This window comes from Ambystoma mexicanum, assembly GCF_040938575.1.
Source record: "Ambystoma mexicanum isolate Mex_15411 chromosome 12 unlocalized genomic scaffold, UKY_AmexF1_1 Mex_chr12_unloc.1, whole genome shotgun sequence".
In the NCBI taxonomy this organism is placed as follows: Eukaryota; Metazoa; Chordata; class Amphibia; order Caudata; family Ambystomatidae; genus Ambystoma; species Ambystoma mexicanum.
In genome coordinates, this window is record NW_027182322.1 from 5,363,277 (window position 1) to 5,377,228 (window position 13,952).

General features: G+C 46.5%; 5 non-coding genes across 5 annotated transcripts; all 5 read left to right on the forward strand.

Annotated features, from left to right (window-relative positions):
• The first annotated feature begins 1,248 nt into the window (after positions 1 to 1,248).
• On the forward strand, positions 1,249 to 1,320 carry TRNAH-GUG (transfer RNA histidin (anticodon GUG)). The gene has a single exon. It is a non-coding gene; the product is annotated as a tRNA-His (tRNA).
• Positions 1,321 to 3,717: 2,397 nt separating this feature from the next.
• On the forward strand, positions 3,718 to 3,789 carry TRNAH-GUG (transfer RNA histidin (anticodon GUG)). The gene has a single exon. It is a non-coding gene; the product is annotated as a tRNA-His (tRNA).
• Positions 3,790 to 6,187: 2,398 nt separating this feature from the next.
• On the forward strand, positions 6,188 to 6,259 carry TRNAH-GUG (transfer RNA histidin (anticodon GUG)). The gene has a single exon. It is a non-coding gene; the product is annotated as a tRNA-His (tRNA).
• A 2,279-nt stretch (positions 6,260 to 8,538) lies between these two features.
• On the forward strand, positions 8,539 to 8,610 carry TRNAH-GUG (transfer RNA histidin (anticodon GUG)). Its single transcript has one exon. It is a non-coding gene; the product is annotated as a tRNA-His (tRNA).
• A 4,868-nt stretch (positions 8,611 to 13,478) lies between these two features.
• On the forward strand, positions 13,479 to 13,550 carry TRNAH-GUG (transfer RNA histidin (anticodon GUG)). The gene has a single exon. It is a non-coding gene; the product is annotated as a tRNA-His (tRNA).
• Positions 13,551 to 13,952: the final 402 nt, after the last annotated feature.

The following is a 13,952-nucleotide window of genomic DNA, read 5'->3' on the forward strand; positions in this document are numbered from 1 at the left end:
CATGCATCCCTGCATGAGGGTGAGACAGGGAGGAGATATGATCCCCGTATGAAGCCGAGAGAAGGAGGAGGCGTGAACGTGCAGCCATGTATGCGGGCGAGACAGGAAGGAGCATTGGTCATGCATCCCTGCATGAGGGTGAGACAGGGAGGAGATATGATCCCCGTATGAAGCCGAGAGAAGGAGGAGGCGTGAACGTGCATCCATGTATGCAGGCGAGAAGGGAAGGAGCATTGGTCATGCATGCCTGCATGAGGGTGAGACAGGGAGGAGATATGATCCCTGTATGAAGCCGAGAGAAGGAGGAGGCGTGAACGTGCATCCATGTATGCGGGCGAGACAGGAAGGAGCATTGGTCATGCATCCCTGCATGAGGGTGAGACAGGGAGGAGATATGATCCCCGTATGAAGCCGAGAGAAGGAGGAGGCGTGAACGTGCATCCATGTATGCGGGCGAGACGGGAAGGAGCATTGGTCATGCATCCCTTCCTGAGGGTGAGACAGGGAGGAGATAAAATCCCTGTATGAAGCCGAGAGAACGAGGAGACATGAACGTGCATCCATGTATGCGGGCGAGAAGGGAAGGAGCATTGGTCATGCATCCCTGCATGAGGGTGAGACAGGGAGGAGATAAAATCCCTGTATGAAGCCAAGAGAACGAGGCGGCATGAACATACATCCTTGTATGCAGGTGTGACATGGAGTCATCATGAACATGCATCCCTTTATAAGGACATAACATGGAGGACGCATGAACATGAATGCCTGAATTTTATGGTGGTGGCCTTCGGGTGATTTGGCACGTGCAATTGGTGAAGAGCACTTCTCCTGCGCAAAAAAAGAAATGTACTATTAGCACCCCGGAGGGAGCCTCTGCACTTCTTATAGGGAGAAAACTCTGCAATGGAAGGGGACAGGGTCAATAACAGCTGTAAACTCTCACAAGACCATCACTGCTCTCACACTTTCCTGCTCTCAGGCTGGCGGGCCATTATCGGCCCTGGCTGCCGCACCATTGCCAGGTTTGTGTAACTATATTATTTCTAATTGGCTCCACTTTGATGACTTTCATTTGGATTCTGACTTGATTATTGAGATCTTAAATAAGTGACTGGGGATCAGGTGTCCACTTATTCTCATGGATAACATCACAACCAACCTTTAATTCAAACATGAGTCATGACATCACAGATGGATTACAGCTTATGATAGAGGTGGAACGTCACATTGTAGTAGCCCAAGTAGCTCGCCGTGATCGTATAGTGGTTAGTACTCTGCGTTGTGGCCGCAGCAACCTCGGTTCGAATCCGAGTCACGGCATTGCGGTGAGGCAATGTCACGGCAGTTGGGCAGATATTTTAGAATTTCCATTAATACATTGGCAATCTCTGTGGAGGACTGAAACAATTCGATATGTCCTGTTACTGTTATGAACCTTTTGTTTCTTTAATGCTCTTTGCACACTTTTTCATCGGGTGACTGTAATGTATTTCAACCAAATCTAATTAAGAGCGCATTATGTGGTGACATTTGCAGTACATGAAACATTATAACACTGCCATTTACGTCAATAACCACTAGCTTGATTAAGACATATGTATTGCAGCGACAGTATTTCCCAGTTACAAATGGGAATAAAAACAACATCCGCGAGGGATTGAACCAACGACATTTAACTGATGTTGCCAATGGAGCGCGTTACAGAGAGCGCGAGGTCCCGCCTTTACAGTCACACGCTGATGATAATACAGATGTTTAAATAAACAGGCATATCTGTGGACTTGTGGTCTTTCTACATTGGGACTCATAGTCTAGTCCTAGGCTATTGTAGGCACTGGAGTATCTTTTAGTGGAATGAGAGGCATTCTGTAGTCGCGTGAAAGGACCTTTCAAGTCAATCTGATCTGTATTGTCCTGCGAAAAAAAGCGTTCTTAGACACAGTGAGGAGTTTTTGGGGATAATGGGAAAATCATTTCCAACTAAATGACAGGAATTCTTAGTCCAATCATGAGGTGTGCTAGGCTTTTTTATACTGTGGCGGAAAGAGAGAGAGTATAACAGTCATTATAAATAAAGGGCCAAGGAAGTTACAGTTTATGGAAGGAACAATTTGCACATAGTTTTAGAATGTGGTCAGGAGGAGGACAATGTGCTTACACATATGAAACATTAGAAGGTAGACATTATGGAAGCACATATATTTCTTTATTTTCATTGTATTTGGGGAGAGGGGGTTAATATAGCACGTCCAATGTGGAAAAGTGCTTTCAATAGCACCTTGCAGGTGGGCGACATCTAGAGCTGTGCAGTAGCCACCCATGCCCCAGACGTCAAAGAGAACAAGAAGTTACACATGTTGGAAGTGAGGGTGAGACATTGAGGAGATATGATCCCCGTATGAAGCCGAGAGAAGGAGGAGGCGTGAACGTGCATCCATGTATGCAGGCGAGAAGGGAAGGAGCATTGGTCATGCATCCCTGCATGAGGGTGAGACAGGGAGGAGATATGATCCCCGTATGAAGCCGAGAGAAGGAGGAGGCGTGAACGTGCAGCCATGTATGCGGGCGAGACAGGAAGGAGCATTGGTCATGCATCCCTGCATGAGGGTGAGACAGGGAGGAGATATGATCCCCGTATGAAGCCGAGAGAAGGAGGAGGCGTGAACGTGCATCCATGTATGCAGGCGAGAAGGGAAGGAGCATTGGTCATGCATGCCTGCATGAGGGTGATACAGGGAGGAGATATGATCCCTGTATGAAGCCGAGAGAAGGAGGAGGCGTGAACGTGCATCCATGTATGCGGGCGAGACAGGAAGGAGCATTGGTCATGCATCCCTGCATGAGGGTGAGACAGGGAGGAGATATGATCCCCGTATGAAGCCGAGAGAAGGAGGAGGCGTGAACGTGCATCCATGTATGCGGGCGAGACGGGAAGGAGCATTGGTCATGCATCCCTTCCTGAGGGTGAGACAGGGAGGAGATAAAATCCCTGTATGAAGCCGAGAGAACGAGGAGACATGAACGTGCATCCATGTATGCGGGCGAGAAGGGAAGGAGCATTGGTCATGCATCCCTGCATGAGGGTGAGACAGGGAGGAGATAAAATCCCTGTATGAAGCCAAGAGAACGAGGCGGCATGAACATACATCCTTGTATGCAGGTGTGACATGGAGTCATCATGAACATGCATCCCTTTATAAGGACATAACATGGAGGACGCATGAACATGAATGCCTGAATTTTATGGTGGTGGCCTTCGGGTGATTTGGCACGTGCAATTGGTGAAGAGCACTTCTCCTGCGCAAAAAAAGAAATGTACTATTAGCACCCCGGACGGAGCCTCTGCACTTCTTATAGGGAGAAAACTCTGCAATGGAAGGGGACAGGGTCAATAACAGCTGTAAACTCTCACAAGACCATCACTGCTCTCACACTTTCCTGCTCTCAGGCTGGCGGGCCATTATCGGCCCTGGCTGCCGCACCATTGCCAGGTTTGTGTAACTATATTATTTCTAATTGGCTCCACTTTGATGACTTTCATTTGGATTCTGACTTGATTATTGAGATCTTAAATAAGTGACTGGGGATCAGGTGTCCACTTATTCTCATGGATAACATCACAACCAACCTTTAATTCAAACATGAGTCATGACATCACAGATGGATTACAGCTTATGATAGAGGTGGAACGTCACATTGTAGTAGCCCAAGTAGCTCGCCGTGATCGTATAGTGGTTAGTACTCTGCGTTGTGGCCGCAGCAACCTCGGTTCGAATCCGAGTCACGGCATTGCGGTGTGGCAATGTCACGGCAGTTGGGCAGATATTTTAGAATTTCCATTAATACATTGGCAATCTCTGTGGAGGACTGAAACAATTCGATATGTCCTGTTACTGTTATGAACCTTTTGTTTCTTTAATGCTCTTTGCACACTTTTTCATCGGGTGACTGTAATGTATTTCAACCAAATCTAATTAAGAGCGCATTATGTGGTGACATTTGCAGTACATGAAACATTATAACACTGCCATTTACGTCAATAACCACTAGCTTGATTAAGACATATGTATTGCAGCGACAGTATTTCCCAGTTACAAATGGGAATAAAAACAACATCCGCGAGGGATTGAACCAACGACATTTAACTGATGTTGCCAATGGAGCGCGTTACAGAGAGCGCGAGGTCCCGCCTTTACAGTCACACGCTGATGATAATACAGATGTTTAAATAAACAGGCATATCTGTGGACTTGTGGTCTTTCTACATTGGGACTCATAGTCTAGTCCTAGGCTATTGTAGGCACTGGAGTATCTTTTAGTGGAATGAGAGGCATTCTGTAGTCGCGTGAAAGGACCTTTCAAGTCAATCTGATCTGTATTGTCCTGTGAAAAAAAGCGTTCTTAGACACAGTGAGGAGTTTTTGGGGATAATGGGAAAATCATTTCCAACTAAATGACAGGAATTTCTTCGTCCAATCATGAGGTGTGCTAGGCTTTTTTATACTGTGGCGGAAAGAGAGAGAGTATAACAGTCATTATAAATAAAGGGCCAAGGAAGTTACAGTTTATGGAAGGAACAATTTGCACATAGTTTTAGAATGTGGTCAGGAGGAGGACAATGTGCTTACACATATGAAACATTAGAAGGTAGACATTATGGAAGCACATATATTTCTTTATTTTTATTGTATTTGGGGAGAGGGGGTTAATATAGCACGTCCAATGTGGAAAAGTGCTTTCAATAGCACCTTGCAGGTGGGCGACATCTAGAGCTGTGCAGTAGCCACCCATGCCCCAGACGTCAAAGAGAACAAGAAGTTACACATGTTGGAAGTGAGGGTGAGACATTGAGGAGATATGATCCCCGTATGAAGCCGAGAGAAGGAGGAGGCGTGAACGTGCATCCATGTATGCAGGCGAGAAGGGAAGGAGCATTGGTCATGCATCCCTGCATGAGGGTGAGACAGGGAGGAGATATGATCCCCGTATGAAGCCGAGAGAAGGAGGAGGCGTGAACGTGCAGCCATGTATGCGGGCGAGACAGGAAGGAGCATTGGTCATGCATCCCTGCATGAGGGTGAGACAGGGAGGAGATATGATCCCCGTATGAAGCCGAGAGAAGGAGGAGGCGTGAACGTGCATCCATGTATGCAGGCGAGAAGGGAAGGAGCATTGGTCATGCATGCCTGCATGAGGGTGAGACAGGGAGGAGATATGATCCCTGTATGAAGCCGAGAGAAGGAGGAGGCGTGAACGTGCATCCATGTATGCGGGCGAGACAGGAAGGAGCATTGGTCATGCATCCCTGCATGAGGGTGAGACAGGGAGGAGATATGATCCCCGTATGAAGCCGAGAGAAGGAGGAGGCGTGAACGTGCATCCATGTATGCGGGCGAGACGGGAAGGAGCATTGGTCATGCATCCCTTCCTGAGGGTGAGACAGGGAGGAGATAAAATCCCTGTATGAAGCCGAGAGAACGAGGAGACATGAACGTGCATCCATGTATGCGGGCGAGAAGGGAAGGAGCATTGGTCATGCATTCCTGCATGAGGGTGAGACAGGGAGGAGATAAAATCCCTGTATGAAGCCAAGAGAACGAGGCGGCATGAACATACATCCTTGTATGCAGGTGTGACATGGAGTCATCATGAACATGCATCCCTTTATAAGGACATAACATGGAGGACGCATGAACATGAATGCCTGAATTTTATGGTGGTGGCCTTCGGGTGATTTGGCACGTGCAATTGGTGAAGAGCACTTCTCCTGCGCAAAAAAAGAAATGTACTATTAGCACCCCGGAGGGAGCCTCTGCACTTCTTATAGGGAGAAAACTCTGCAATGGAAGGGGACAGGGTCAATAACAGCTGTAAACTCTCACAAGACCATCACTGCTCTCACACTTTCCTGCTCTCAGGCTGGCGGGCCATTATCGGCCCTGGCTGCCGCACCATTGCCAGGTTTGTGTAACTATATTATTTCTAATTGGCTCCACTTTGATGACTTTCATTTGGATTCTGACTTGATTATTGAGATCTTAAATAAGTGACTGGGGATCAGGTGTCCACTTATTCTCATGGATAACATCACAACCAACCTTTAATTCAAACATGAGTCATGACATCACAGATGGATTACAGCTTATGATAGAGGTGGAACGTCACATTGTAGTAGCCCAAGTAGCTCGCCGTGATCGTATAGTGGTTAGTACTCTGCGTTGTGGCCGCAGCAACCTCGGTTCGAATCCGAGTCACGGCATTGCGGTGAGGCAATGTCATGGCAGTTGGGCAGATATTTTAGAATTTCCATTAATACATTGGCAATCTCTGTGGAGGACTGAAACAATTCGATATGTCCTGTTACTGTTATGAACCTTTTGTTTCTTTAATGCTCTTTGCACACTTTTTCATCGGGTGACTGTAATGTATTTCAACCAAATCTAATTAAGAGCGCATTATGTGGTGACATTTGCAGTACATGAAACATTATAACACTGCCATTTACGTCAATAACCACTAGCTTGATTAAGACATATGTATTGCAGCGACAGTATTTCCCAGTTACAAATGGGAATAAAAACAACATCCGCGAGGGATTGAACCAACGACATTTAACTGATGTTGCCAATGGAGCGCGTTACAGAGAGCGCGAGGTCCCGCCTTTACAGTCACACGCTGATGATAATACAGATGTTTAAATAAACAGGCATATCTGTGGACTTGTGGTCTTTCTACATTGGGACTCATAGTCTAGTCCTAGGCTATTGTAGGCACTGGAGTATCTTTTAGTGGAATGAGAGGCATTCTGTAGTCGCGTGAAAGGACCTTTCAAGTCAATCTGATCTGTATTGTCCTGTGAAAAAAAGCGTTCTTAGACACAGTGAGGAGTTTTTGGGGATAATGGGAAAATCATTTCCAACTAAATGACAGGAATTTCTTAGTCCAATCATGAGGTGTGCTAGGCTTTTTTATACTGTGGCGGAAAGAGAGAGAGTATAACAGTCATTATAAATAAAGGGCCAAGGAAGTTACAGTTTATGGAAGGAACAATTTGCACATAGTTTTAGAATGTGGTCAGGAGGAGGACAATGTGCTTACACATATGAAACATTAGAAGGTAGACATTATGGAAGCACATATATTTCTTTATTTTTATTGTATTTGGGGAGAGGGGGTTAATATAGCACGTCCAATGTGGAAAAGTGCTTTCAATAGCACCTTGCAGGTGGGCGACATCTAGAGCTGTGCAGTAGCCACCCATGCCCCAGACGTCAAAGAGAACAAGAAGTTACACATGTTGGAAGTGAGGGTGAGACATTAAGGAGATATGATCCCCGTATGAAGCCGAGAGAAGGAGGAGGCGTGAACGTGCAGCCATGTATGCGGGCGAGACAGGAAGGAGCATTGGTCATGCATCCCTGCATGAGGGTGAGACAGGGAGGAGATATGATCCCCGTATGAAGCCGAGAGAAGGAGGAGGCGTGAACGTGCATCCATGTATGCAGGCGAGAAGGGAAGGAGCATTGGTCATGCATGCCTGCATGAGGGTGAGACAGGGAGGAGATATGATCCCTGTATGAAGCCGAGAGAAGGAGGAGGCGTGAACGTGCATCCATGTATGCGGGCGAGACAGGAAGGAGCATTGGTCATGCATCCCTGCATGAGGGTGAGACAGGGAGGAGATATGATCCCCGTATGAAGCCGAGAGAAGGAGGAGGCGTGAACGTGCATCCATGTATGCGGGCGAGACGGGAAGGAGCATTGGTCATGCATCCCTTCCTGAGGGTGAGACAGGGAGGAGATAAAATCCCTGTATGAAGCCGAGAGAACGAGGAGACATGAACGTGCATCCATGTATGCGGGCGAGAAGGGAAGGAGCATTGGTCATGCATCCCTGCATGAGGGTGAGACAGGGAGGAGATAAAATCCCTGTATGAAGCCAAGAGAACGAGGCGGCATGAACATACATCCTTGTATGCAGGTGTGACATGGAGTCATCATGAACATGCATCCCTTTATAAGGACATAACATGGAGGACGCATGAACATGAATGCCTGAATTTTATGGTGGTGGCCTTCGGGTGATTTGGCACGTGCAATTGGTGAAGAGCACTTCTCCTGCGCAAAAAAAGAAATGTACTATTAGCACCCCGGAGGGAGCCTCTGCACTTCTTATAGGGAGAAAACTCTGCAATGGAAGGGGACAGGGTCAATAACAGCTGTAAACTCTCACAAGACCATCACTGCTCTCACACTTTCCTGCTCTCAGGCTGGCGGGCCATTATCGGCCCTGGCTGCCGCACCATTGCCAGGTTTGTGTAACTATATTATTTCTAATTGGCTCCACTTTGATGACTTTCATTTGGATTCTGACTTGATTATTGAGATCTTAAATAAGTGACTGGGGATCAGGTGTCCACTTATTATCATGGATAACATCACAACCAACCTTTAATTCAAACATGAGTCATGACATCACAGATGGATTACAGCTTATGATAGAGGTGGAACGTCACATTGTAGTAGCCCAAGTAGCTCGCCGTGATCGTATAGTGGTTAGTACTCTGCGTTGTGGCCGCAGCAACCTCGGTTCGAATCCGAGTCACGGCATTGCGGTGAGGCAATGTCACGGCAGTTGGGCAGATATTTTAGAATTTCCATTAATACATTGGCAATCTCTGTGGAGGACTGAAACAATTCGATATGTCCTGTTACTGTTATGAACCTTTTGTTTCTTTAATGCTCTTTGCACACTTTTTCATCGGGTGACTGTAATGTATTTCAACCAAATCTAATTAAGAGCGCATTATGTGGTGACATTTGCAGTACATGAAACATTATAACACTGCCATTTACGTCAATAACCACTAGCTTGATTAAGACATATGTATTGCAGCGACAGTATTTCCCAGTTACAAATGGGAATAAAAACAACATCCGCGAGGGATTGAACCAACGACATTTAACTGATGTTGCCAATGGAGCGCGTTACAGAGAGCGCGAGGTCCCGCCTTTACAGTCACACGCTGATGATAATACAGATGTTTAAATAAACAGGCATATCTGTGGACTTGTGGTCTTTCTACATTGGGACTCATAGTCTAGTCCTAGGCTATTGTAGGCACTGGAGTATCTTTTAGTGGAATGAGAGGCATTCTGTAGTCGCGTGAAAGGACCTTTCAAGTCAATCTGATCTGTATTGTCCTGTGAAAAAAAGCGTTCTTAGACACAGTGAGGAGTTTTTGGGGATAATGGGAAAATCATTTCCAACTAAATGACAGGAATTTCTTAGTCCAATCATGAGGTGTGCTAGGCTTTTTTATACTGTGGCGGAAAGAGAGAGAGTATAACAGTCATTATAAATAAAGGGCCAAGGAAGTTACAGTTTATGGAAGGAACAATTTGCACATAGTTTTAGAATGTGGTCAGGAGGAGGACAATGTGCTTACACATATGAAACATTAGAAGGTAGACATTATGGAAGCACATATATTTCTTTATTTTTATTGTATTTGGGGAGAGGGGGTTAATATAGCACGTCCAATGTGGAAAAGTGCTTTCAATAGCACCTTGCAGGTGGGCGACATCTAGAGCTGTGCAGTAGCCACCCATGCCCCAGACGTCAAAGAGAACAAGAAGTTACACATGTTGGAAGTGAGGGTGAGACATTGAGGAGATATGATCCCCGTATGAAGCCGAGAGAAGGAGGAGGCGTGAACGTGCATCCATGTATGCAGGCGAGAAGGGAAGGAGCATTGGTCATGCATCCCTGCATGAGGGTGAGACAGGGAGGAGATATGATCCCCGTATGAAGCCGAGAGAAGGAGGAGGCGTGAACGTGCATCCATGTATGCGGGCGGGACAGGAAGGAGCATTGGTCATGCATCCCTGCATGAGGGTGAGACAGGGAGGAGATATGATCCCCGTATGAAGCCGAGAGAAGGAGGAGGCGTGAACGTGCATCCATGTATGCAGGCGAGAAGGGAAGGAGCATTGGTCATGCATGCCTGCATGAGGGTGAGACAGGGAGGAGATATGATCCCTGTATGAAGCCGAGAGAAGGAGGAGGCGTGAACGTGCATCCATGTATGCGGGCGAGACAGGAAGGAGCATTGGTCATGCATCCCTGCATGAGGGTGAGACAGGGAGGAGATATGATCCCCGTATGAAGCCGAGAGAAGGAGGAGGCGTGAACGTGCATCCATGTATGCGGGCGAGACGGGAAGGAGCATTGGTCATGCATCCCTTCCTGAGGGTGAGACAGGGAGGAGATAAAATCCCTGTATGAAGCCGAGAGAACGAGGAGACATGAACGTGCATCCATGTATGCGGGCGAGAAGGGAAGGAGCATTGGTCATGCATCCCTGCATGAGGGTGAGACAGGGAGGAGATAAAATCCCTGTATGAAGCCAAGAGAACGAGGCGGCATGAACATACATCCTTGTATGCAGGTGTGACATGGAGTCATCATGAACATGCATCCCTTTATAAGGACATAACATGGAGGACGCATGAACATGAATGCCTGAATTTTATGGTGGTGGCCTTCAGGTGATTTGGCACGTGCAATTGGTGAAGAGCACTTCTCCTGCGCAAAAAAAGAAATGTACTATTAGCACCCCGGAGGGAGCCTCTGCACTTCTTATAGGGAGAAAACTCTGCAATGGAAGGGGACAGGGTCAATAACAGCTGTAAACTCTCACAAGACCATCACTGCTCTCACACTTTCCTGCTCTCAGGCTGGCGGGCCATTATCGGCCCTGGCTGCCGCACCATTGCCAGGTTTGTGTAACTATATTATTTCTAATTGGCTCCACTTTGATGACTTTCATTTGGATTCTGACTTGATTATTGAGATCTTAAATAAGTGACTGGGGATCAGGTGTCCACTTATTCTCATGGATAACATCACAACCAACCTTTAATTCAAACATGAGTCATGACATCACAGATGGATTACAGCTTATGATAGAGGTGGAACGTCACATTGTAGTAGCCCAAGCAGCTCGCTGTGATCGTATAGTGGTTAGTACTCTGCGTTGTGGCCGCAGCAACCTCGGTTCGACTCCGAGTCACGGCATTGCGGTGAGGCAATGTCACGGCAGTTGGGCAGATATTTTAGAATTTCCATTAATACATTGGCAATCTCTGTGGAGGACTGAAACAATTCGATATGTCCTGTTACTGTTATGAACCTTTTGTTTCTTTAATGCTCTTTGCACACTTTTTCATCGGGTGACTGTAATGTATTTCAACCAAATCTAATTAAGAGCGCATTATGTGGTGACATTTGCAGTACATGAAACATTATAACACTGCCATTTACGTCAATAACCACTAGCTTGATTAAGACATATGTATTGCAGCGACAGTATTTCCCAGTTACAAATGGGAATAAAAACAACATCCGCGAGGGATTGAACCAACGACATTTAACTGATGTTGCCAATGGAGCGCGTTACAGAGAGCGCGAGGTCCCGCCTTTACAGTCACACGCTGATGATAATACAGATGTTTAAATAAACAGGCATATCTGTGGACTTGTGGTCTTTCTACATTGGGACTCATAGTCTAGTCCTAGGCTATTGTAGGCACTGGAGTATCTTTTAGTGGAATGAGAGGCATTCTGTAGTCGCGTGAAAGGACCTTTCAAGTCAATCTGATCTGTATTGTCCTGTGAAAAAAAGCGTTCTTAGACACAGTGAGGAGTTTTTGGGGATAATGGGAAAATCATTTCCAACTAAATGACAGGAATTTCTTAGTCCAATCATGAGGTGTGCTAGGCTTTTTTATACTGTGGCGGAAAGAGAGAGAGTATAACAGTCATTATAAATAAAGGGCCAAGGAAGTTACAGTTTATGGAAGGAACAATTTGCACATAGTTTTAGAATGTGGTCAGGAGGAGGACAATGTGCTTACACATATGAAACATTAGAAGGTAGACATTATGGAAGCACATATATTTCTTTATTTTTATTGTATTTGGGGAGAGGGGGTTAATATAGCACGTCCAATGTGGAAAAGTGCTTTCAATAGCACCTTGCAGGTGGGCGACATCTAGAGCTGTGCAGTAGCCACCCATGCCCCAGACGTCAAAGAGAACAAGAAGTTACACATGTTGGAAGTGAGGGTGAGACATTGAGGAGATATGATCCCCGTATGAAGCCGAGAGAAGGAGGAGGCGTGAACGTGCATCCATGTATGCAGGCGAGAAGGGAAGGAGCATTGGTCATGCATCCCTGCATGAGGGTGAGACAGGGAGGAGATATGATCCCCGTATGAAGCCGAGAGAAGGAGGAGGCGTGAACGTGCAGCCATGTATGCGGGCGAGACAGGAAGGAGCATTGGTCATGCATCCCTGCATGAGGGTGAGACAGGGAGGAGATATGATCCCCGTATGAAGCCGAGAGAAGGAGGAGGCGTGAACGTGCATCCATGTATGCAGGCGAGAAGGGAAGGAGCATTGGTCATGCATGCCTGCATGAGGGTGAGACAGGGAGGAGATATGATCCCTGTATGAAGCCGAGAGAAGGAGGAGGCGTGAACGTGCATCCATGTATGCGGGCGAGACAGGAAGGAGCATTGGTCATGCATCCCTGCATGAGGGTGAGACAGGGAGGAGATATGATCCCCGTATGAAGCCGAGAGAAGGAGGAGGCGTGAACGTGCATCCATGTATGCGGGCGAGACGGGAAGGAGCATTGGTCATGCATCCCTTCCTGAGGGTGAGACAGGGAGGAGATAAAATCCCTGTATGAAGCCGAGAGAACGAGGAGACATGAACGTGCATCCATGTATGCGGGCGAGAAGGGAAGGAGCATTGGTCATGCATCCCTGCATGAGGGTGAGACAGGGAGGAGATAAAATCCCTGTATGAAGCCAAGAGAACGAGGCGGCATGAACATACATCCTTGTATGCAGGTGTGACATGGAGTCATCATGAACATGCATCCCTTTATAAGGACATAACATGGAGGACGCATGAACATGAATGCCTGAATTTTATGGTGGTGGCCTTCGGGTGATTTGGCACGTGCAATTGGTGAAGAGCACTTCTCCTGCGCAAAAAAAGAAATGTACTATTAGCACCCCGGAGGGAGCCTCTGCACTTCTTATAGGGAGAAAACTCTGCAATGGAAGGGGACAGGGTCAATAACAGCTGTAAACTCTCACAAGACCATCACTGCTCTCACACTTTCCTGCTCTCAGGCTGGCGGGCCATTATCGGCCCTGGCTGCCGCACCATTGCCAGGTTTGTGTAACTATATTATTTCTAATTGGCTCCACTTTGATGACTTTCATTTGGATTCTGACTTGATTATTGAGATCTTAAATAAGTGACTGGGGATCAGGTGTCCACTTATTCTCATGGATAACATCACAACCAACCTTTAATTCAAACATGAGTCATGACATCACAGATGGATTACAGCTTATGATAGAGGTGGAACGTCACATTGTAGTAGCCCAAGTAGCTCGCCGTGATCGTATAGTGGTTAGTACTCTGCGTTGTGGCCGCAGCAACCTCGGTTCGAATCCGAGTCATGGCATTGCGGTGAGGCAATGTCACGGCAGTTGGGCAGATATTTTAGAATTTCCATTAATACATTGGCAATCTCTGTGGAGGACTGAAACAATTCGATATGTCCTGTTACTGTTATGAACCTTTTGTTTCTTTAATGCTCTTTGCACACTTTTTCATCGGGTGACTGTAATGTATTTCAACCAAATCTAATTAAGAGCGCATTATGTGGTGACATTTGCAGTACATGAAACATTATAACACTGCCATTTACGTCAATAACCACTAGCTTGATTAAGACATATGTATTGCAGCGACAGTATTTCCCAGTTACAAATGGGAATAAAAACAACATCCGCGAGGGATTGAACCAACGACATTTAACTGATGTTGCCAATGGAGCGCGTTACAGAGAGCGCGAGGTCCCGCC